Source organism: Leucopleurus acutus (assembly GCF_964270905.1).
Source record: "Leucopleurus acutus genome assembly, chromosome: 3".
Classification (NCBI taxonomy): domain Eukaryota; kingdom Metazoa; phylum Chordata; class Mammalia; order Artiodactyla; family Delphinidae; genus Leucopleurus; species Leucopleurus acutus.
Window position 1 is genome coordinate 14,850,593 of NC_139145.1, and position 23,563 is coordinate 14,874,155.

The 23,563-nt window shown below is 44.0% G+C and overlaps 1 pseudogene across 1 annotated transcript; it reads left to right on the top strand.

The window, feature by feature from the left end:
* Nucleotides 1-726: 726 nt before the first annotated feature.
* LOC309960055 (UDP-N-acetylglucosamine--peptide N-acetylglucosaminyltransferase 110 kDa subunit-like) lies at nucleotides 727-3,882 on the top strand (annotated as a pseudogene). The gene has a single exon. The product of its transcript is annotated as a UDP-N-acetylglucosamine--peptide N-acetylglucosaminyltransferase 110 kDa subunit-like (transcript).
* Nucleotides 3,883-23,563: the final 19,681 nt, after the last annotated feature.

Sequence of the window (23,563 nt, forward strand, 5' to 3'; positions counted from 1 at the left end):
AGAGTTGTGGAACAACAATAGAAGCTTCTGTGATGAGAAGCCCGGGCACCGCAACAAAGAGTAGCCCCTGCTCGCCGCAACTGGAGAAAGTCTGCACGCAGCATTGAAGACCCAACGCAGCCAAAATAAAAATAAATAAATAAATAAATTTATTTTTAAAAAAGTAATACTCAGGTTTGAGGCATGAGAAGTATGATGAGGAGAAATTAGCTAATCCTTTCAGAACTTTTAAAATATCAAACTCAGTCTCTAAGATTTTAGCATTATATACAACATCGGTTACTTATTAGTGGTTTGGGAAGGCCAATTTAAAATTTTCTGATCTTACTGTATCGAAATTCACGGCCGTAATGTTTTCCACATTGACTATATGAATGATGAAGTAAAGTCAATCATGTATTTCCTTTCCGACTGGGCAGAAAACAAAATTTTGAAAAGTGTTTGGACTACTGACTTTTGATTTCTTCTAAGGCAGGTGTATAGGTAATTTTTATTCCCTGATTAGGAGAAAAATGGTGGAAGAGGGCAGGGTTAAGAATGAAGATTTCAAGAGCGTGAGAGTTAGACGACCAACCAGAGTTCCTAAGGTTCGGTGCCTGTAACTGTCGCCGCCGCTTAAGCCTGCCAAAGCAGTGGTACGGCTGCTGCCCTCGTATTTGCTACCTCTAGAAACATTCTTGCCAGTAGTGGCGGCAGCGGGACTCAATGACCCCCTTTTCTCACTCTCTGCAGACCCTCCAGATGGCGTCTTCTGTGGGCAACGTGGCCGACAGCACAGAACCAACGAAACGTATGCTTTCCTTCCAAGGGTTAGCTGAGTTGGCACATCGAGAATATCAGGCAGGAGATTTTGAGGCAGCTGAGAGACACTGCATGCAGCTGTGGAGACAAGAGCCAGACAATACTGGAGTACTTTTATTACTTTCATCTCTACACTTCCAGTGTCGAAGGCTGGACAGATCTGCCCACTTTAGTACTCTGGCAATTAAACAGAACCCTCTTCTGGCAGAAGCCTATTCGAATTTGGGGAATGTGTACAAGGAAAGAGGGCAGTTGCAGGAAGCAATTGAGCATTACCGGCGTGCATTGCGTCTCAAGCCAGATTTCATCGATGGTTATATTAACCTGGCAGCCGCTTTGGTAGCAGCAGACGACATGGAAGGGGCAGTACAAGCTTACGTCTCTGCTCTTCAGTGCAATCCTGATTTGTACTGTGTTCGCAGTGACCTGGGGAACCTGCTCAAAGCCCTGGGTCGCTTGGAAGGAGCCAAGGCATGTTATTTGAAAGCAGTGGAGATGCAACCGAACTTTGCAGTAGCTTGGAGTAATCTGGGCTGTGTTTTCAATGCACAAGGGGAGATTTGGCTTGCAATTCATCACTTTGAAAAGGCTGTCACCCTTGACCCCAATTTTCTGGATGCTTATATCAATTTAGGAAATGTCTTGCAAGAGGCACGGATTTTTGACAGAGCTGTGGCAGCTTACCTTTGTGCCCTAAGCTTGAGCCCAAATCATGCAGTGGTACATGCCAACCTGGCTTGTGTATACTATGAGCAAGGCCTGATAGATCTGGCAATAGACACCTACAGGCGAGCTATTGAATTGCAACCACACTTCCCTGGTGCTTACTGCAACCTAGCCAAGGCTCTGGAAGAGAAGGGCAGTGTTGCCGAAGCAGAAGATTGTTATAATACAGCTCTGCGGCTGTGTCCCACCCATGCAGACTCTCTGAATAACCTAGCCAATATCAAAGGAGACCAGGGGAACATTGAAGAGGCAGTTCGCTTGTATTGTAAAGCATTAGAAGTCTTCCCAGAGTTTGCTGTTGCCCATTCAAATTTAGCAAGTGTATTGCAGCAGCAGGGAAAACTGCAGGAAGCTCTGATGCATTATAAGGAGGCTGTTCGAATCAGTCCTACCTTTGCTGATGCCTACTGTAACATGGGAGACACTCTAAAGGAGATGCAGGATGTTCAGGGAGCCTTGCAGTGTTACACTCGTGCCATTCAGATTAACCCTGCACTTGCGGATGCCCACAGCAATCTGGCTTCCATTCACAAGTATTCAGGGAATATTCCAGAAGCAATTGCTTCTTATCGCACTGCTCTGAAGCTTGAACCTGATTTTCCTGACGCTTATTGTGATTTGGCTCATTGCCTGCAGATTGTCTGTGATTGGACAGACTATGATGAGCGAATGAAGAAGTTGGTCAGCATTGTGGCTGACCAGCTGGAGAAGAATAGGTTGCCTTCTGTGCAGCCTCATCATAGTATGCTCTATCCTCTTTCTCATGGCTTCAGGAAGGCTATTGCTGAGAGCCATGGGAACCTCTGCTTGGATGAGGTCAGTGTCCTTCACAAACCACCGTACGAACATCCAAAAGACTTGAAGCTCAGTGATGGTCGACTGCGTGTAGGATACGTGAGTTCTGACTTTGGGAATCATCCTACTTCTCATCTTATGCAGTCTATTCCAGGCATGCACAATCCTGATAAATTTGAGGTATTCTGTTATGCCCTGAGCCCAGATGATGGCACAAACTTCCGAGCGAAGGTGATGGCAGAAGCCCATCATTTCATTGATCTTTCTCAGATTCCATGCAATGGGAAAGCAGCTGATCGCATCCATCAAGATGGTATACACATCCTTGTAAATATGAATGGTTATACCAGGGGTGCTCGAAATGAACTCTTTGCTCTCAGGCCAGCTCCTATTCAGGCAATGTGGCTGGGCTACCCTGGGACCAGTGGTGTGCTTTTCATGGATTATATCATCACTGATCAGGAAACTTCACCTGCTGAAGTTGCTGAGCAGTATTCTGAGAAACTGGCTTATATGCCCCATACTTTCTTTATTGGTGATCATGCTAATATGTTCCCTCACCTGAAGAAGAAAGCAGTCATCGATTTTAAGTCCAATGGGCACATTTATGACAATCGGATTGTGCTGAATGGCATCGACCTCAAAGCATTTCTTGATAGTCTCCCAGATGTGCAGATTGTCAAGATGAAATGTTCTGATGGAGGAGACAGTGCAGACAGCAGTAATACAGCTCTTAATATGCCTGTCATTCCTATGAATACTATTGCAGAGGCAGTTATTGAAATGATTAACAGAGGACAAATTCAGATAACAATTAATGGATTCAGTCTTAGCAATGGACTGGCAACTACCCAGATCAACATTAAGGCTGCCACTGGAGAGGAGGTTCCCCGTACCATTATTGTAACCACACGTTCTTAGTACGGGTTACCGGAAGATGCCATTGTGTACTGTAACTTTAATCAGTTATATAAAATTGACCCATCTACTTTGCAGATGTGGGCAAATATTCTGAAGCGTGTTCCCAATAGTGTACTGTGGCTGTTGCGTTTTCCAGCAGTAGGAGAACCTAATATTCAACAGTACGCACAAAATATGGGCCTTCCCCAGAACCGTATCATTTTTTCACCTGTTGCTCCTAAAGAGGAACATGTTCGGAGAGGCCAGCTGGCTGATGTCTGCTTGGACACTCCACTCTGTAATGGACACACCACAGGGATGGATGTCCTTTGGTCAGGGACACCCGTGGTGACTATGCCAGGAGAGACTCTTGCTTCCCGAGTTGCAGCTTCCCAGCTCACTTGTTTAGGCTGTCTTGAGCTTATTGCTAAAAATAGAGAAGAATATGAAGACATAGCTGTGAAACTGGGAACTGATCTAGAATACCTGAAGAAAATTCGTGGCAAAGTCTGGAAGCAGAGAACATCTAGCCCTCTGTTCAACACCAAACAATACACAATGGACCTAGAGCGGCTCTATCTACAGATGTGGGAGCATTACGCAGCTGGCAACAAACCTGATCACATGATTACGCCTGTTGAAGTCACTGAGTCGGCCTAAATAATGACTGTGTGCACAGGAGAATTACCCTGTACCTGAGCCTCAACCTTCTGGGGGAAAGGGAACTACTTTTTCCTTATCTGTACAATACCATGCTGCAGATGGGTGACAGACAATGATAAGAAATAGCACAGCCAGACTTGCTTCCTGCATGATCGTGATCATGATAGGGAGAGACACAAGAGATGGGAAACTGCTGTTCCACAAGGAGTCTCCATAGAATTTTGCAGCAGCCAGGTGTCTGGAAGGTCTGGAAGGTAAGTCTGGAAGGTCTGATCTCCCTTGGTCTTCCATGGGATGGATGGTTAGTGTGGAAGGGAGATAGAGATTGCCCAGCCGTTTTGTGATTATCATGGATTGATTGAGTCTTCTGGATTAATATTTTTCTTTATATTTTGGGTATTGGAGCTTTTAAAAATGTTTGGTTTCAGGTATTTTTATTCATGTGAAGTGTGTATGATTCTCTTGAGATAAGCTTTTAAGCTAAAATATTCCTTGTTTTAGTTTCTGAACTCTACAGATAAATGGGGACTTTGCTGGTGTAGTCTTTTTATAGGTTTTATAAACCACTTGAGCCTATATCAGTCATTTTAGTGTCTGACATAATGTTTGGAACTATCAGTGCTTTGTTGGTTTATAGATGATGGCTTAAATTCTTTTCCTGGTCCGTTTCCTTCTTTCCCTCCCCCCACTTTAAAAATTCTCCTGTAACTTGGCTAACAAGAAACCAAGTCTGATTCAAAACCTCCCAGAGTATTTCTCTTAAACGCATCATCTGGTGCCAAATGAAGATCCTTAGGAGTGATTATTAATTCTGAAGGGCACAGTTGTGGTACTGTCACTGATGATAATAATAATGGATTTTTGGCCTAGAGTGTTGACCTATTTCACCAGTGTTTTACCGTTGACTGCCCCTCTATGCTGCTTCCAAAAGTGATAGTGTGTGTTAAGATTTTTACTTTCATTTCTAAAGTTTGTTTTTCTTTTTTAGTGAGTCCTGTTCTTCCTTTTTCTTTCAGCAGAAATGAAATCCCAGGTAAGTATAAGTATTCAAATATTTGATCAGTAAGTCACAGTTATCTCCAGTACATTAAATAACTTTCATCAAAAAACATGTTATAGGTAAAAAGCTCTGAAGGACCAGCTATGTATATGATAATTATGTTTCAGACCTTCTAGGATATTATATATAATAACTTGTCTTCTGGACGTGGTCTTGAAGTCTTTACAGATCCAGCCTCAGTAGTAGTGAACTGCACTGCTACTTGGTTTGGAGTACAAATTAGACTTTAGTCCTCCTGGAGGTTGAGTTTTTGGTATTGAAAACCATAGGAATGAAATTACTGTATTTCAACAAAGGATCGAGGGCTTGAGGCTTAAACAAGGCAACATATGTGTGGGAAGCATCAGCCTTGAGAGCAGGTAAGGACATGCCAGGCATACGGCCGCTGCTCGAAGGGACTGCCCCTACTTGTTCCCCTCCTTGTTCCATTCCATGGGAGATAAATCACCAGGGCCCAGAGATCAGAAAGAATGTAAAATGAGACAAGCAAAGCTGTCTCCCCCTGCACATGCAGGTTATTTTTGATGCTTCTGGGTTTATGGGTTTCCTCCCAGGGAAGTTAACCTTGAGCCGAGACAGTCTGTAGATAATGTAAACCACCATCTGGCAGCCTTCCGATTTCTAGTCTAGATAATCTGCAACTGTAGCATAATAAAATTTGCCTTGCAACCATCAGTCGTCTTGGTCCTTCTGACCCCATCCGTCGGTGCTACTTCAGTTCCTTACCCCTTCCCTTCTGACCCTGGGCGGTGAGATCCTCTTTCTCCGGCTGGTCCTCGGCAAGTGTCACTCGAACAGGGACCTGAAGCGTGAAGGCAATTAAAAGAAAAAGAAAGTGCAGGTAAGAGAACCCTTATGCAAAATATGTGTGGCCACCAGTAAAAGTGAAACTAATAGAGGCATGAGGCAATAGTCAGAAGTAAAATAAGATGGGGCCAAAGGGCTCAAAGGAGTGTGAATTATTTGCTCAGGTTTTACTTTCGATGCTTAAAGCTCGGGGTAATAAAGTTTCTACCTCACAGTTGACTGAATTTTTACAGCATATCCATGGTGTATCTCCCTGGTTTCCTGATGGCGGCTCTGTTGACATAGAAATCTGGCAGAAAGTTGGAGAAGATTTAAAAAATTATTATGAGTCTCGAGGGCCTACTCATACTCCTGTTGTTACATATAGTTTGTGGAATCTGATAAAAATATGTTTAGATGCTTCTCATGATAGTGTTGATTTGAATGTAAAGTCAGAAAAACATAAGCCTCTGACAGAAGGAGAGACTGTATTATCAGCTACTGTGTCGCCGCTTCCTAAACCGAAAGAGCTAATTAATTTAAATAGTTTAGATGAAGAGGAACATTTTGACTTAACAGATGAGGCTTGTAAACATAAAAGAGAGAACTATCCTGAGGATGGTTTTCTAATGGCTGTGATAGATAAGTCAGTGAACAAGCTGCAGGTTAATAAGGACTGTCTTCCTCAAAAATCTACATCTGTAAAAATGCTCAGTCCCTTGCAGCGCAGTCCCTTGCAGCGCGCTGTACAAGGAGCCATAAAATGAGGAGAAGATCCTATTTTCTGTTGTCCCATCATAGAAAGACCTGGTCCTAATAATCCTCAACAAGCTACTAGGGAGCATCAGGCTCTCCCTTTGAAAGTTTTGAAAGATTGAAAATCTGCCTGTGCTCAATATGGGCCCACTGCTCCTTTTACTGCTGCTATGGTTGACAGGAGAAGCTCTTCCCCCCCGCTGATTGGAAGTCTATTGCACGAGCTTGTTTAAATGGTGGAGATTATTTAATATGGAAGTTTGATTTTTATGAACGGCCTGCTGAACAAGCAGAAAAGAATGCTGCCCATAATATTCCAGTTGATTATCATATGCTGATTGGGGAAGGACAATATCTTTCTTTACAAGATCAATTAACTTATCCCTTTGTTGCTTATCCTCAAATAAATCATTTGGCATTACAAGCCTGGAGGAAATGACCTTCTACACACAAAACTGAAGATCTTTCAAAACTTAGACGGGGACCTGATGAACCATACGCTGATTTTGTAGATAGGTTGTCACAGGCGGTGGGGAGACTCATTGTGGACGGACTCACTGGTACAATTGTAGTTAAGCAGCTTGCTTTTGAGAATGCTAATAATGCGTCTCAGGCTGCGATTCGACCTTGGAGAAAACGGGGAACATTGGAGGCTTATATTCGCCTTTGTGCAGACATTGGGCCTACTTATATACAGGGTGCTGCTGTGGCTGCAGCATTAACTAAAGTGGGGTTCAAAAACAATCAAAAGAAAACGAAGACTTGTTTTTTTTTTTGTTTTTTTGCCGTACGCGGGCCTCTCACTGTTGTGGCCTCTCCCGTTGCGGAGCACAGGCTCCGGACGCGCAGGCTCAGCGGCCATGGCTCATGGGCCCAGCCGCTCCACGGCATGTGGGGTCTTCCCGGACCGGGGCACGAACCCGTGTCCCCTGCATCGGCAGGCGGACTCTCAACCACTGCGCCACCAGGGAAGCCCGAAGACTTGTTTTAAATGCGGAAAGGCAGGTCATTTTGCTAGAGAATGTAGATCTTTTAATTCTAACCCTAGTCCTTCCTTCCCTACTCAGAAACCTCCAGATGGTCAGAAAATCCCTGGTTTATGTCCTACATGCAATAGGGGAAAACATTGGGCACAAGATTGTTGCTCAGTGGCCCACAAGGATGGGCCACCACTGTCGGGGAACTCCTCCCGGGGCCTTTCCCGGCCCCAACAAATAATAAGGGCAATGTTTGTGTATCCTCCTCAAATTATCAATCAGACATTAACCAAAAACAAAAACATACAATATCCTCGCTCTCCAGAGCAACACCAGGAAGCGCAGGACTGGAGCTCAGTACCTCCGCCCGATATGTATTAACTCCTGAAATGGGTCCTCAGGCCCTCTCTACGGGCATCTGTGGACCTTTACCCAAGGGTTTGATGGGACTATTATTGGGAAGAAGTAGTGTCACCATGAAAAGTTTAACTATTATGCCAGGAGTCACAGATTCTGACTACGAAGGAGAAATAAAAGTCATGGCACAAACTATTAAAAATATAATAACTATTTCTCCTGGTGATAAAATTGCACAATTGCTACTTTTGCCCTTTGAACCTCATGGACAAATTTTACAACATCAAAAGAGAGAAACAAAGGCTTTTGAATCGTCTAATGCTGCCTACTGGATTTAGTAGATAGGGAAAGAACATCCAGAAATGAAATGAACCATTAATAGAAAGGTTTTTTCAGGTTTGTTAGACACTGGAGCTGATGTCTGTGTTATGACGCAGATACACTGGCCTAAACGTTGGCCCATTAGTCCTACTATTACAGAACTTCACGGAATAGGACAAAGTTCTTCTCCTATGCAAAGTAGTCAGTTTTTATTATGGCAAGATAGTGAGGGCCATTCAGGATACTTCCAGCCTTATGTTTTGCCTGGGCTGCCTTTAAACCTCTGGGGCCGAGATATATTAAAAGAAATGGGAGTATTACTTTATAGTCCAAACTCTCAAGTCTCTAATATGGTGTTGGATCAAGGATTTCTTCCCACAAAAGGGCTGGGAACAAATCAACAAGGAACTGTCTCTCCTATTGATGTGAAAATAAAAAATGATAGACAAGGTTTGGGTTTTTCTTAGGGGCCTTGGATTCTCCTCCACTCACTGCTGATCCAATTACTTGGCTGACTGATGACCCTGTATGGGTGGACCAATGGCCCCTCACAAAGGAGAAATGAGAAGCTGCAGAACAATTAGTACTGGAACAATTAGGGCATTTAGAAATTTCCAGTAGTCCTTGGAATACTCCTATTTTTATTATCAAGAAAAAATCTGGAAAATATAGGTTATTACAGGATCTAAGAGCTGTTAATAAAACTATGCTAATAATGGGAGCTCTTCAACCAGGCCTACCCTCTCCAACAGCCATACCACACAATTATCATCTTTTAGTTATAGATCTAAAAGATTGTTTTTCACTATTCCTTTGTTTCCTGAAGATAGAAAACATTTTGCTTTTAGCTTGCCTGCCTTAAATTTTAAGGAAGCCATGAGGAGATTTCAATGGAAAGTATTGCCTCAGGGCATGGCAAATAGTCCTACATTATGCCAAAAATATGTGGCTCAGGCCTTGACTCCTGTGAGAAAAAGGTTTCCATCGTTATATCTCATACATTATATGGATGATATACTTTTAGCCACTGATAATATTTCTTTATTAGAGACTGCTTTTCAATTTTTACAACAGTCCTTACAATCATTTGGCTTGGTCATTGCCTCAAAAAAAATTCAAAGACAATCTCCATTTTTATATTTGGGAAAATATATTGATAACACTACTATTAGGCCTCAAAAACTGCAAATTCGAGTTGATAATTTAAAAACATTAAGTGATTTTCAAAAATTACTTGGAGATATTAATTGGCCAAGGCCTTCCTTAAAACTTACTACTGCTCAATTACAGCCTTTGTTTGATATTCTTAAAGGTGACTCAGATCCTCCTTCTTCACGCTCTATGACTCCAACAGGATTTCAAGCTTTACAAATAGTCAATAGATCTATCAGTTCTACACAATTAACTAGAATTCATACTCACCTTCCAATTTTCTTAATAATTTGTCCAACTCCTCATGTGCCTACTGCCGTCTTATGGCAAACTGTTGGAATTATTGAATAGATTCATATGAAAACTACACCCTCTAAAGTTATTAACCCTTATTATGAACTTATTAGTAATTTAATAATGCAAGGTAGAACTAGATGCTTACAACCTATCAGTATAGAACCTTCTCAAATTATTATCCCTTATTCAGTTAGTCAACAAAATTGGCTTTTTCAACATAGTAATGAATGGGGTCTTGCTCTTGCAGGATTTTCAGGTACCTTGGAATGCCATTACCCTGCTGATAAATTGATCCAATTCAGCAAACTTAACTCATATCTTTCCTTCTATAATTAGGCAACAGCCTGTTCCTCATGTACCTTTGGTTTTTACGGATGGTTCTTCTTCAGGAGTGGCTACTGTAATCATTGATGACGGAACAAACCTTATTAAAGAAACTTCCTTGACTTCAGCTCAACGTGTTGAACTGTATGCTGTCATTATATCTTTTAAACATTTGCCTTCTATATCTTTTAATTTGTTTTCTGATAGTAAATATCTTATTAGCTTATGATTTCTTCTGGAGACTGCGACCATAGGACATTCTAATGACCCTGAATTATCATCCTCTTTTCGTTTGCTTCAACAGCTTATTCGTTCCCATGATGGTCCTGTTGCAGGTCTGTATATCCGTGCTCATTCTAACTTGCCTGGTCCTTTGACTAAACTTAATGCGACTGCAGATGTTTTAACTCGATCTAAACGTGATCTTTATCCTGTACATTTTCCTCCCAAGAATAGAGTTGAAGTTACTCCTCCTCCTCAATCTCTTTTCCCTAAAGCAGGACATGTCCCAATTTACCGTACTCCTCCTTTCCGTTCGTCATGCTGTCAAGAATGGCTAATGTACTGCATTCATTATCTTCATACTCTTGATACTCATGGTCCATGTCCTGGACACCCTCATATTATGGTAAGTTATGATCAAACTGCTTCACAAGCAGCACAGCCGTTGCACGCTTTACACTGTCAGTCGGCGGCTACATTACACACACAATTTTCCCTTACTCGTGAAGCCGCCCGACAAATTGTTAAGCAATGCCCACAATGCTTACCTCACCTTCCTGTTCCACATTATGTTGTTAATCCTCGTGGATTATTACCTAGACATTTATGGCAAATGGATGTTACTCATATCCCGTCTTTTGGGAAATTACAGTTTGTTCATGTCACTATCGATACTTATTCTGGTTTCCTCTGTGCTACAGCACAGACCGGAGAAGCTACTAAACATGTTATCACTCATTTATTACACTGTTTTGCTTTCATGAACCTTCCCAAAATTATTAAAACAGATAATGGAACTGCTTACTCTAGTGCTGCTTTTGCAACATTTTGTAATTCATTACAAAATTACCCATATTACAGGCATTCCATATAACCCTCAAGGACAAGGTATTATAGAACATGCAAATAGATCTTTAAAGCTAACTATTGAAAAAATAAAAAGAGGGGAATTGTATAGAATAACACCACATAACCTTATAAATCATGCTCTGTTTATTTTAAATGTTCTCACTGTTGGCAAATTTGGCTGCTCTGCAGGGGGAAGGTTGGTGGCTGAGCCAAGATTGGCCTCTCAGTCTCCGGAGGTCCTCTGGAAAGATCCGTTAACCAGCACTTGGCGTGGTCCTGATCCTGTGTTGATTTGGGGATGTGGTCACGTGTGTATCTTTCCCAGATCAGCGCCTGGACCTTGCTGGCTTCCTGAGCTCTTAGTCAAGCAAATAGATGGCTCGCCACAGCTCACAACTAGTTCAGAAGATGAAGAAGCTCTGTATCTCTCCGGAAAATCTGACAGTGTTGATTCAGAAAAAGAAGAAGAAGAGGAGACCACTTGCCAGGACGACTCAAAGGAGTGATGTTCCAACTTGGGGACAAATTAAACAACTGGTTTCACGAGCTCAAGAGTCAGTGAAACAACAGAATAATCCTGTTACACCTGTAACTTTATTTTTGGCTATGTTGGCAACCATTTCATGTGTTCCCTCTGTTAATGCAGCAACTTACTGGGCCTATGTACCTGATCCTCCACTATTACAACCCATATCTTGGTCTGAAGCAGAGTCCTGTATTTTACAATGATAACTGTTTATGGGCCTCTTATTGGGAATATAAAAAATATGTCTGTAAATTATACTAACTGGTTTAGTACCCATCCTGTCTGTCTTAGCCCATTGAATCTGGAAACTGGACGTGTAAAGGCTATTAGTTATGAGCATACAGATGTTTATGAGGGAACGGATCAATCAATTAGTTTGTCAGGCTTTCCAGGCATCCTTCGTTTTACAGGAACCAACATTACTCTTACATGCCTGGCTACCAGCCGACGAGAGTATCTTAAGGATACCATCAGTTGGTATAAAATGGGCAACCTCTTAATATTAGAGGTCAAATCTCATACGCCTCACCACTTAGGGATTCCGCTATTACTATAGCCAAGGTTACAGGTGAAGATTCAGGAAATTATTTCTGTATGAAGCGTTTACTTGGAGGTCAAGGGATATTTATAGCTGGACATAAGGTTACTATGCTTAACAGAAAATCAAAAAATCAATTTCCTCCTTTTATGACCGTTAACTTTCCTGGATCCACTTTTGAACTTTGCAATGCATCTTGGAATAATAACCAAATATGGTGTACTATAGATTATACCAAGGTGTCAATTCTTATCTCTTCTATTCCCATCATAGATAGGTTTATCACATTTCAAAAGAACTGGGATATATGGAAACTAGCTCTAACTTATTCCAATACACCTGTTATAACTTGTGTTGCTCCTCCATATACACGTTTGTGTGGTTCTATTAACATTGGTAATTCTTCCAAAGGAGGATGTAATATTAGCTGTGTTAATTGTATTTTTAGCAGTTGTATGTTCCCTTCTGCAGGAACGCAATCTGTGCTTATACTAAAGCAACCCATATATGTTATGGTGCCTGTACATCTGAGAGAACCTTGGTATGAAGATACTGGAGTACAGGCATGGGTGGAACTCTCTAAAGCCTTGCAGAGAAGGAGACGCTTTCTTGGGTGGCTAATAGTAAGTTTACTTGCCTCGGCTGCTCTGTCTGCTACCGCGGCTACTGCCGGTCTTGTTCTTTCACGGAGTATTCATCATGCTCACTTTGCTAATCAGTTATCTCAACATACCAGTCTTGCTTTATCTTTACAAAGTCACATAAATTTACAGATTAATAACAAGTTAGATGAATTTAAAAATGCAATTTTGGGGATTGGGGATTAGATGGCAGCATTAAAATTGAGGATGCGTTTAGCTTGTCATGCAAAGTATACATGGATGTGTGTTACTCCTTAAAAGTACAATGACTGTATTTGGGAATGGGAAAAAGTAAAAATGCATCTGCTGAGTGTTTGGTCAGATAATAATATTAGTCTTGATCTTAAGAAATTAAATGCTGAAATTCAGGATATACAAAATGCACATCTAGATGATATTTCACCAGAAGATGTAATTCAAACTTTACTGGACCATTTAAAGTGGTTAAATCCTCAGTCTTGGATTACCGGAAGGTTGTCAGGATTTATTACCCTGGCCATAATTTGCCTATTATTGATATTAAACTTCTCATGTCTGTTTCGTATCCTCATGCAACAGTATACTACTCTTGGCACTAAACTTCATGGAATTATTTTGCAGCAAAAGTTAAAAAATAAAAAAGGGGGACCTGTGGGAAGCAGTCAGCCTTGAGAGCAGGCTACGGACATGCCAGGCATGCCACCGCTGCTCGAAGGGACTGTTCCTACTTGTTCCCCTCCTTGTTCCTTTCCATGGGAGATAAATCACCAGGACCCAGAAATCAGAAAGAATGTAAAATGAGACAAGCAAAGCTGTCTCCCCCCTGCACATGCAGGTTATTTTTGATGCTTCTGGGTTTATGGGTTTCCTCCCAGGGAAGTTAACCTTGAGCCGAGACAGTCTGTAGATAATGTAAACCACCATCTGGCAACCTTCCGATTTCTAGTCTAGATAATCTGCCATATGGTCCAGTTCCACTTCTGGGTATATACCCAACATAACTGAAAGCAGGTTTTGCAAGATACTTTGTATACCTATGTTCATAGCAGCATTGTTCACAATAACTAAACTGTGGAAGCAACCCAACTGCCCACTGACAGATGAATAGATAAGCAAAACGGGGTGTATACACAACAGAATATTATTCAGCCTTAAAGAGGAAGTTCTGACACAGGCGATAACATGGATGAATCTTGAGGACATGATGCTAACCTACCAGTCACAGAAAGACAAATGCTCTCGATTCCACTTGTATGAGGCACCTAGAGTGGTCAAGTTCATACAGACAGAAAGTCGAATGGTGGGCGCCAGGGGCTGGGGGTAGCGGTTGCTGGAGGGCAGAGAGTTCCAGTTTTTCCAGAAGAAAAGAGTTCTGGAGATTGGCTGCCACACAACGTGAATGTCCTGAACGTTTCTAAACTCTACACTCATAAGTGATACGATGATACAATTTTATGTGCATTTCACTACAAATAAAAAACAAACATGGACTTTCCTGGTGGCGCAGTGGTTAAGAACCCGCCTGCCAATGCAGGGGACACGGGTTCGAGCCCTGGTCCGGGAAGATCCCACATGTCGCGGAACAACTAAGCTCGTGCCCCACAAATACTGAGCCTGCACTCTAGAGCCTGCGAGCCACAGCTACTGAAGCCCGTGTGCCACAACTACTGAAGTGCATGCACCTAGAGCCCGTGCTCCTCAACAAGAGAAGCCACCACTGTGAGAACCCCGCACACCGCAACGAGGAGTAGCCCCCACTCGCCGCAACTAGAGAAAGCCCACGCACAGCCACGAAGACCCAACGCAGCCAAAAATAAATAAATAAATAAATAAATAAAAGCATGGAAGTTTTTAGCATGTTACCAGATGATGTAGGTTACGGGAACAATAAAGCATCAAAGGGAAAGAGGGCTACCCTAATTAGAAGGGGACATGTGGACTGACCGGAGAGAGCAGCCCCTGTAGATAACGGAGAGAAAGAACATTCTAGGCAGAGAGAATAGTAAGTGCCGGAGGCTATGGGGAGGGAGCTGCTAGGAACATCCAGGGACAGCGTGCCAGTGTGTGTGGAAGGGCTTGAGGGAAGGGGAGGGACGGGGTGTGTGTGTGTGTGTGTCAGAGAGAGAGAGAGAGACAGAGAGAAACAGAGACAGAGAGAAAGAGGGATGGGGAGGGGGAGAGAGGGAGAAGACTGCTTTTATTCGAATCCAGATGGGAGCCTCTGAAGGGTTTTGAGACTTGGGACTTACCAGAATCACCGTGACCACCGTACCTAGAACGGATTGAATGGGAGGGGGCAAAGCAGAGAAACGCATTTGAAAGGGGTGCACAGAAGGGGAGAGCAGGGCTGGTGGGACCTGAGGGGAGAGGTTTTCTGTCTCTTGCAGGGTGCCGGCTAGGGTCTAGTCTGGGAGTGGCGCCCCGCTCCCCGTCTGCAACACTCTGCCCTCCTCACCTCCTGTAAACGGAGGCTAAGTGCATCCTTGAGGCTCTCCCAGAGAGTTGATGGCCTGCCTGGGACAGTCCTGAGTCACAGCCCCTTGGCTGTCACCAGCTCCAGGGATGCTCCTGTCCTGAGCATTAACCTCCCTCAGGGGGAGTCCTCATTCTCCAGGGAGGAAATGGGTATCTCACTGCTGCGGGCTCTTAACTCCTGTAAAGCTGCAGGACAAATGACTTCGCTGAACATGCTTCATGCAGGGAGGAGTGGGTAATCTCAGAGAAGGGAATAAAACTTCTCAAAACTCCGAACCAGGGGATTGCAGAGAAGCTCGCTGTCTTCTCTTTTGGGTGCATGTGTGTGAATCGGGGAAGGAGAGGGCGGGCACCGACTTGGGTCTCGGTTCGCCGCCGCAGACCATCCTTCCAGGGCAAGTTTTTCTTAGTGTCACTCGATTTCCTGAAGTGGGAGAATGAATACCCAGTGTAGAAAAGGGGGAAGAAAAGCGTGTTAGTTATCATGAAATATGGTCACCTGATGACTTGTCCATTATGTATTTGAGGAAGCGAAGATTCTGAAGACCTTCACCTACTCAAGGAGAGGAAATTGCCTCTGTCTACACCAGGACCTCTTTCTTTTGCCACTGGTGACATTTTGTGTCCGATAATTCTTTGCTGTGGGCTGTCCTGGGCATTGTGGGATACTCCTACAGTATCCCTGGCCTCTGCCCAGCGAACGCCGGGCAGTCCTTCCCCAACTGTGACAGCAGAAATGGCTCCTGAACTTGTCAATTGTCCGGGGGGCAGGGAGCTGGGGGGAGGGGGGCAGAGTTGCTCTGGGTTGAGAGCCCCTGACCCAGGCTCAGCAGGCACATGGGTGAAGTCAGGACTGTGTATGTCATGTCCTCTCTGGCTTACAATAATCGATGGAGTTAAAACTAATAGTGGCTTCTGCTTGGTCACTGGGACAGCAGAGCATTCACTGTTCTGCCTTGAGAGAACAATTTTCCTGTGTTTTAACTAATAAGGCCCTTGTGATGGCTGGATTCTGGGCACCCCAACTAATAAGCGTGCCTATAAGGCAAAGAAACCAAAACCAATGTCCTCCCTGATTGCCAGGGAGGGGGCGTGTTTTCTTTCCCCTCCCTCTCCTGGATCCATGCAGTAATTAGCCAAAGTAAAATGAATATTAGCTCATGCTTAATTGCCTTTACAGTGTACTCGCCAGCACTGATGCAGTAGTGCTAAAGCAATGTATTTTAATAAATTTTTTTAAATTTATTTTTATTTTTGGCTACCTTAGGTCTTTGTTGCTGTGCGTGGGCTTTCTCTAGTTGTGGTGAGCAGGGGCTACTCTTCGTTGCGCTTCACGGGCTTCTCACTGGGTGACTTCTCTTGTTGCAGAGCACGGGCTTTAGGCGCGTGGGCTTCAGTAGTTGTGGCACGCAGGCTCCGTAGTTGTGGCACATGGGCTTAGTTGCCCCACGGCATGTGGGATCTTCCCGGACCAGGGCTCGAACCTGTGTTCCCTGCACTGGCAGGAGGATTCTTAACCACTGTGCCATCAGGGAAGTCCCTAAAGCAATTATTTTTTTAACTTTATGGCTTTAAATAATCCTTGGCTCTGAAATTCCCTGTACCCCTCAGCTACATAACCACAGGCCCCTCTGCCCTAAATCCTTTTCTTATACTTTGTAGCTTTTTAAGCAAGACCCCTCTTTAGGAAGACATAATCCCTTCTCTGTAGAAAACATGAAAGACCTGAACAAATCAAGATTTCTCCATGGAGAATTCAGCTAGTCCTGTGCTTAGCTCCGAACAAGGAAATCCATCTCTCTACCAAGCATGCCATTACCCGGACTAATGCCTGACTTGAATAACAAGCAAATTGTTGTGCTTTTAATTGTACCCTGCTAGGTCACTAAGCACGTGTGAGAGAGGAATGTGCCCAGCTTCTCCAGGAGAAACAGGTCAGGCCTCTAATCCTCCTTTTCTGTCACCTTCCCCTCCCCCTTTCCAATCCTTTCTCTTCCCAGCAGAGCAGAGGGACAAGAAAGAGACAGCTAAATTATGTTTAAAATGGAAGAGTCTAAAAGAAGAAAAACGGTGGTCAGTACTGACTTGGGAGAGGATGCATTATCTATCCACAGCCTCTGCAGTGTGGCCCATTTGAGGACAATCAGTGTTCTCACCGGCTTGCTGGAGGGCGATATCTGAGAGCGTAAACCAGGCTTTCTCAGCCTCAGCACGACTGCTGGGTGGGGTTGGATGCTTCTTTGCTGTGGGCCTGTCCTGTGATGGAAGGACATTTAGCCTCGCGTAAGCTGTGACCATCCAAAGTGTCCCAAGACACTTTCAAATGTCTCCTGGGTGCAAAATTGCCCCTGGTTGAGAACCACGGCGCCAAGCCCTTCCATATTGGGATGGACTTGCTCTCTCTCCCATTCTCTCCCCCCACCAGTACACAAAACCCAGGAAAATCATGGTTCCTGTGTTAAAACTGGGGAGATCAACGTGCTCTTCATGTAGGTAGAATGAGTGGAAAGGAAAAAGACGCTGACTTGTGTGTAGTCAGGGGACAGAGTGGGAACCCCCTCAACACCGAGACTGAAAAGAGTCTTAGGATGTGGGTGTGTTTCTGGCTCCCTCTGGGAGGTGGCAATGCCCCTGGTTGAACAAGCCAACTTTCGAACGCCTCTACCCTGTGCACGTTGGAATCGGGCTTGCTGTGGGCGAGATTAGGAGTGATGGCAAGGCTGCAGAGATGAAGGCGTCTGTGAAGGGACTGACTGTCTCCTCCCACACTACTTGGGACAGGGGAGAACTTCCCAGCTTCAGAGAGATACCCATTGCTCAGACAATGAGGATCCTGTCTTGGACCTAAACATCGGGATGAAAGAGGGCTACTGACAAGACAGACGTTGTGCAAGCATGAGGTTGCACTTTCATTACAGACATTGAGGCAAACATTTCACTCCTGGTGATATAAGACCTCCCCTATTTTTAGGAACTTACAAGAAGCATTATTGCTTGTTCTTACTGGCCAGAAGGAAAGGCGGGAGAACGAGCACACTGCAGTGAGCCCCCATGTCCACTAGATGGCGGTGTACATCTTCCTCAGAAGCCAGGCGGGCAGCGCTCCGGGCAGCTCGTTGGCCTAAGCAAGACAAGGGCCACTCTTCTTTCCGGAGACAGGCGTCTCTTCTCATTGTCGGCACAAACAGCCCCAAACAATTGTACTGACCACACAGCTCTAAGCCACGTTCCAGGGCACTGCCGTCTGTTCAGGAGTGAATGCTGGGAAAATGAACCACGCTGCTAATTTGCTTGATTGGGGGAAAAATAAGATCTCAAGTGACAGTGGGTGTAATTTATTTTTCCAACAAGAATAGGGGCAAAGACATTTCATCCCCCCCCGAAGTGCTACCATAAATGAAAGCAATCACCTAATTAGTCCTGAATTACTAATTGGCAGGGTAAAGATCTGCTGGAAGTCAAGCTGAAGTGGGGAGTCTGGAGAAAGGGATGTGATTTCTGCAGGGGAGGAGGGGAGGGGTAGGGCAGGGTGGGAGGGGCGGGAGGGGAGGGGAAGGCCTGAAGCCCATTGTGAGGCCCTGCGCCCCTGTGGTCTGGGGGCCGTGCTGGCCCTGACCCTGGGAGAAAAAGAGGCTCAGTGATGTCTTCAGGCCGTTCATTTTGTGCAGGAGAATGACTTTATAAACTGAAGGAAAAAGAACCTGTTGGAGAAAACCTATCCGAGAGTTTCTCTGAAAATGCTACAGATGGAGATGAACTGGCTTGGGAAGGAGAGCACAGCCCTGTGGCGCCTGGCCACCCCGCTGCTGGTGGACCCCCCAGGAAGGTTCTGTCACGGAAACGACAGGCAGATCTGAAACCAAGTTGGGCTTTACGTCATTAAGAAATCCCCCAAAGGAATGGAATAAAGGCCTCCTTTCACACTTTGGGTTTTGCATGTGTCCTGAGGAAGCGCCTCTTCCCCAGCTGAGACAGCGCGCTGTCCCCGCGACCCAGTGAGCGGCCCTCGTCCTGCGGGGAAAGTAAAACAGCAGCGGGGTGGGTGCGCGCCCAGAGCTGCCCCTCTCGCAATTGATTTGTTCAGGGATGACTTCTTGCGTTCTATTTAGATGTGACTTTAATCCAAGTGCTTTCCTAAGGCGATTTATCACAACTGTGAACCGTCAGTTTGCACAGCTGCTGCTCTTTTAGGGAAACGCACAGGCTCGGGAGGCGGAGGGGCCGGCGCGGGCTCCCCTCTTGCCCACGGGCCGGCCCGCGTGCCCCTCGCCCACCAGAAATATGTGCGCCGCGTCCTCAGAGGCCGCCGCTTCTGTGCTCGGGCTCCTCTGCTGTTTCTGGCTGCTGAACAGCCATCTCCTCTCTCCTGGGAGGGGCAGCTGGTTTCCTTTTGGGGCGCTCCCCTTCTCCCCGTCTCAGCTCCTGCAGCGGAGACGAGGCTGCCCCTCTCTCCCTGCACGCTGTGGGCTGGGTGTGCAACCCGGCTCGGGCCACAGGCCCCCACCGTCCCCGCCGACCCCGCTCAGCGCCCACCACAGCCGGCAAAGCCCACACGGGGTGCCCAGTTAAAGCTGAACCGCAGATGAAAACCTTTTAGGGTGTCTTCAACATTGCATGCAACATACTTCTACTAAAAAAATTACTGTTTATCTGAAGTTCAGCTTTAACGAGGCGGGCATCCTGTATTTTGTCTGGCAGCCTTCTAGGTTCTAAAGAAAATGTTTGTCCAGAGCAGGTCAAATTGGAATCAGCCTAAGACTTTTAACTGGAGCTTTGGGGAAAAAATACTTAAAAGGTATCTGTTGGGACTGCTAGGCTGGTAGGATTCATGCTTGCAACCGCTGGGAGCCAGCTTTGCTATCATGTGGGGAGAGCTGCTTGGACTAGAAGCCAACACCACAGAGAGCAGACCTGTTTCATTTGAACACGTGGATCCAGCTGTTCTTGAAGCTGGCCCGGTGGGTGGTAGAGGTCAGGGTGCTGATGGCCAGGAGGGATAATAATTTCCTACCCCTCAAATCTGGGAAGTGAAAACAGCAGGGCTGAATGTGCCCACGGGGCATGGCTTCTGTTCAACTGGAAGAGTGGTGAATGGCTATTGGGTGACCAAAACAGTCGGTCTACTATATTCTTACTTTGTTTGCTAATTGTTTTGCTGCATGTAAACTCTTTGTTGCATTAGCTCTTGTTCATGACATCATGTCTGGAGACAGGGTCTGATAGACTTACATGTGGAATTGGAGACTTAAATTTCAAATCTGCCTCTGCCTGGTTGAGTGGCTTTAGGGTCCTCGTAACCTCTACAAAGTTGAGTTTCTGGGTCTGAAACCTAAGGACAGAGGTGATCGTAATCCATTTGGACTGCTATAACAAAATATCAGAGCCTGGGTAGCTTATGAACAACAGAAATTGATTTCTCATAGTTTTGGAGGTTGGAAGTCTAAGATCAGGGTGCGAGCAGATTCACAGTCCGGTGAGTATCCTCTTCCTGGGTCACAGTTGGCGTGTTTTCTCTGTAACCTCCCATGGCAGAAAGGTCGAGGGACCTCTGCGGGGTCTCTTTTATGAGGGCACTAATTTTGTTCATGAGGGCTCTACCCTCATGACCTTATCACCTCCCAAGTGCCACACCTCCTGATACCATCACTTTGGGGGTTAGGATTTCAACATATGAATTTTAGGGGAGGCAAATGTTAAATCTATAGCAGAGGTACTTTCCCCATAGGATGGGGGAGAGGGAAAGTATGTAAGCACCTGTCATAGGGCCTGGTGTGGAGCAGGTGCCCTATACAGATGTTATTACAAAATATTGAGTATAGTTCCCTGTGCCATAGAGGAGATCCTTCTATCTATTCTATGCCTTCTTTGAATGACCGTAGCACTTGTTGTATCATTTTTATGTCTGTTGTTGCTTTGTGACTGAAAACGAAAAATTTCTATTTGTCCATGTCCTGGCCCTTACATAAAAATGTGTTCATTTATCTATTTCATATTTATTGACTACATCTTAGACACCGTGTTAACTGCTGGTTCTAGATGTTAGTAAAATATAGACCTTCCTGCTCAAAGGGTCACAGTATTTGTGGGAAAACAAAAAAATGAACAACCTATGTCTCTAAGAGCTTTGTACTTCCCAAAGAGAACACACCTCGTAGGTACAATAAATCCATGGATCATACATAAATGTATAAATAGTTAATGGGATTATACACCTGAGATAACTGCTTTTCGATTCTGAGGAAATGATGATTATATTTCACCAGGAGCTCAACACCACTCTGAGAATGAGGGCTTAACCCCCAACTTGACTCACTGCATCGCTTTCTTGTATAAAAATACCCAAGTCTATACATACACTCTAGAAAAAGGCTTATCTGGCATGAATTTCAGATAGCAAGAAGAAAACTTCAGGAGGTTCAGAGAAGCATCCAGAAGCTCAGATGATTGTCTGGCACTAATACAACTTGCTTGACAGGAAAATAGAGCTGTAAATCTCACAAAATCAGATGATCTTTTAAGAATTTCAAAACCTCCTGCTATTAATTGGAAATCCTAGAAGAATAGCTTCTTTTAAAATGTACTGATAATATGCCTTACAGCTTAATATTCAAAAGCCTATGTTTTGGCTAAGTGAGCTTCAGGAAGGAAGGAAATTTGCGGTTTACCTCCACTTACTTTGGAACCGCTGGTTCCAAACATCTACTTCTATGCACAGTCATCTTATTATCTGTAAAATGGAGGCAACTCTAAGACAACAGAGTTACAGAGATGTTGCACAGCTCCATGTGTCATTGTCTTCATTTGTTTCAGAATACGAATAACATCTAAGCGACTACTGAAAGAGTGCTATGTTATTTGGGGTCACCTAGTGCAGCTCTGTCAAAGTAAAGAAAAGGGACCTAGAATGACTATAATTTTCCCAAGAGGACACAATTATTTTATGGTAAATCTGGGACAAGAACCCTGATCTCTTGGATCCCATTCCATTGTTCTTTCATTGGGTTCTGAACAACCCAGAGAAATAAAGAGAAATAAAACTCCTGTGTGCTGTGTCACTGGTACAGGACATGGCAAGATTGGAATTGGAGCACTACATATTAAGAGGTATCTGAGAAATTCTTCAAACTAATTGAGATATATACCAGGTACATAGAAAACAGTATGTTTTATGAAGATGATTCTGTGCAATGAACAGAACTGGTAACACACACTGGAAGGTGAATTCTCATTTTCTGGCACCTTGAAGACGCCACCTCAACATACACGTTAAAATAAACATTTGAACTGGGTCATATTTAATTCTGCATGCTCTTGTAAGTCAGCAAAATATTCCATATATCATTTAAGTTGTCACTCACTTTTTAACTTGACTTTCAATTTCTAAAATTCTTTCCAAACATAAAACAGAGGTGGGAAAATGGTATATGGGAAGCTGCAGAGATGAAATGAGCTTATTTCATTAGGCATAAAGATGAATATCCAAACAACTTCTTCATGGCTGGAAGTGTCCAAATCTACTGTCTTCATTTTGTAGTCAAGGCTTCCGGAAAAATATGCTAATGGATTCCTTATTACCCAAATGCCCCATATCAGTTTCAGTAGGTATCATTATATATTATGGAAATTTTTCTCAGTGACAGTGAAAGACATCCTGGCTGAACATCCCCCTGCCCATGACACAGAGATGATGGTCTCAAGCTATCTTGAAGGCATTGGAGCCCACACTATCCGTTACTAATATTAATGGAGGATAAAACTTCATATTCTCTATGCTCTATATTTGTTAAATCACTTCTTCCCTTCATTAAACTGGATGGCCCATAATTGAGTCTGTAGTGTGTCTATCATTGGAAACTGAACAATGTTTTGTTGGTTTTATTAATGTCATACATTTCTAGGGAGGGTCTATTCAATAACTAAGTCTAGTTTCACAGTTACAAATAAATTATGATGTAACTTTGAATAAATTAAGCTCATCATAAAGGAAGGATACTGAGAGTTGCTACTACGCCTTCCTTGAGGGGCTCCTGTAAAGCACTAAGTAAAGTAACAGAGGTGTATATGTATGCATATATTTTCAATGATATTTGTACAGACTTAAAAAGAACTCTACAGAATGCATTATAAAAACCTTAATGCTGTGTGTCCCTAGTTCCCAGCTCTCTCATTAGAACTAGTTAAATGAACACAATCTTATCTGTTAGGATAGCTATCAGAGTACTCCAAATACTACTTCTTGCAGTACCCTGTCCCAACCATTTGCCATCCTCTTCCCATTAGTCCTCAAGTCAGAAGCCCCGAAGATCTGTTCATTAATTTATGAACACATTTCTTCATCCAGCCAAGAAAATTGATCGATCCCTTACCAAATTTCAGGCACCATTCTTCAGTATGATTTATAGGCATGTTCAGGAAACA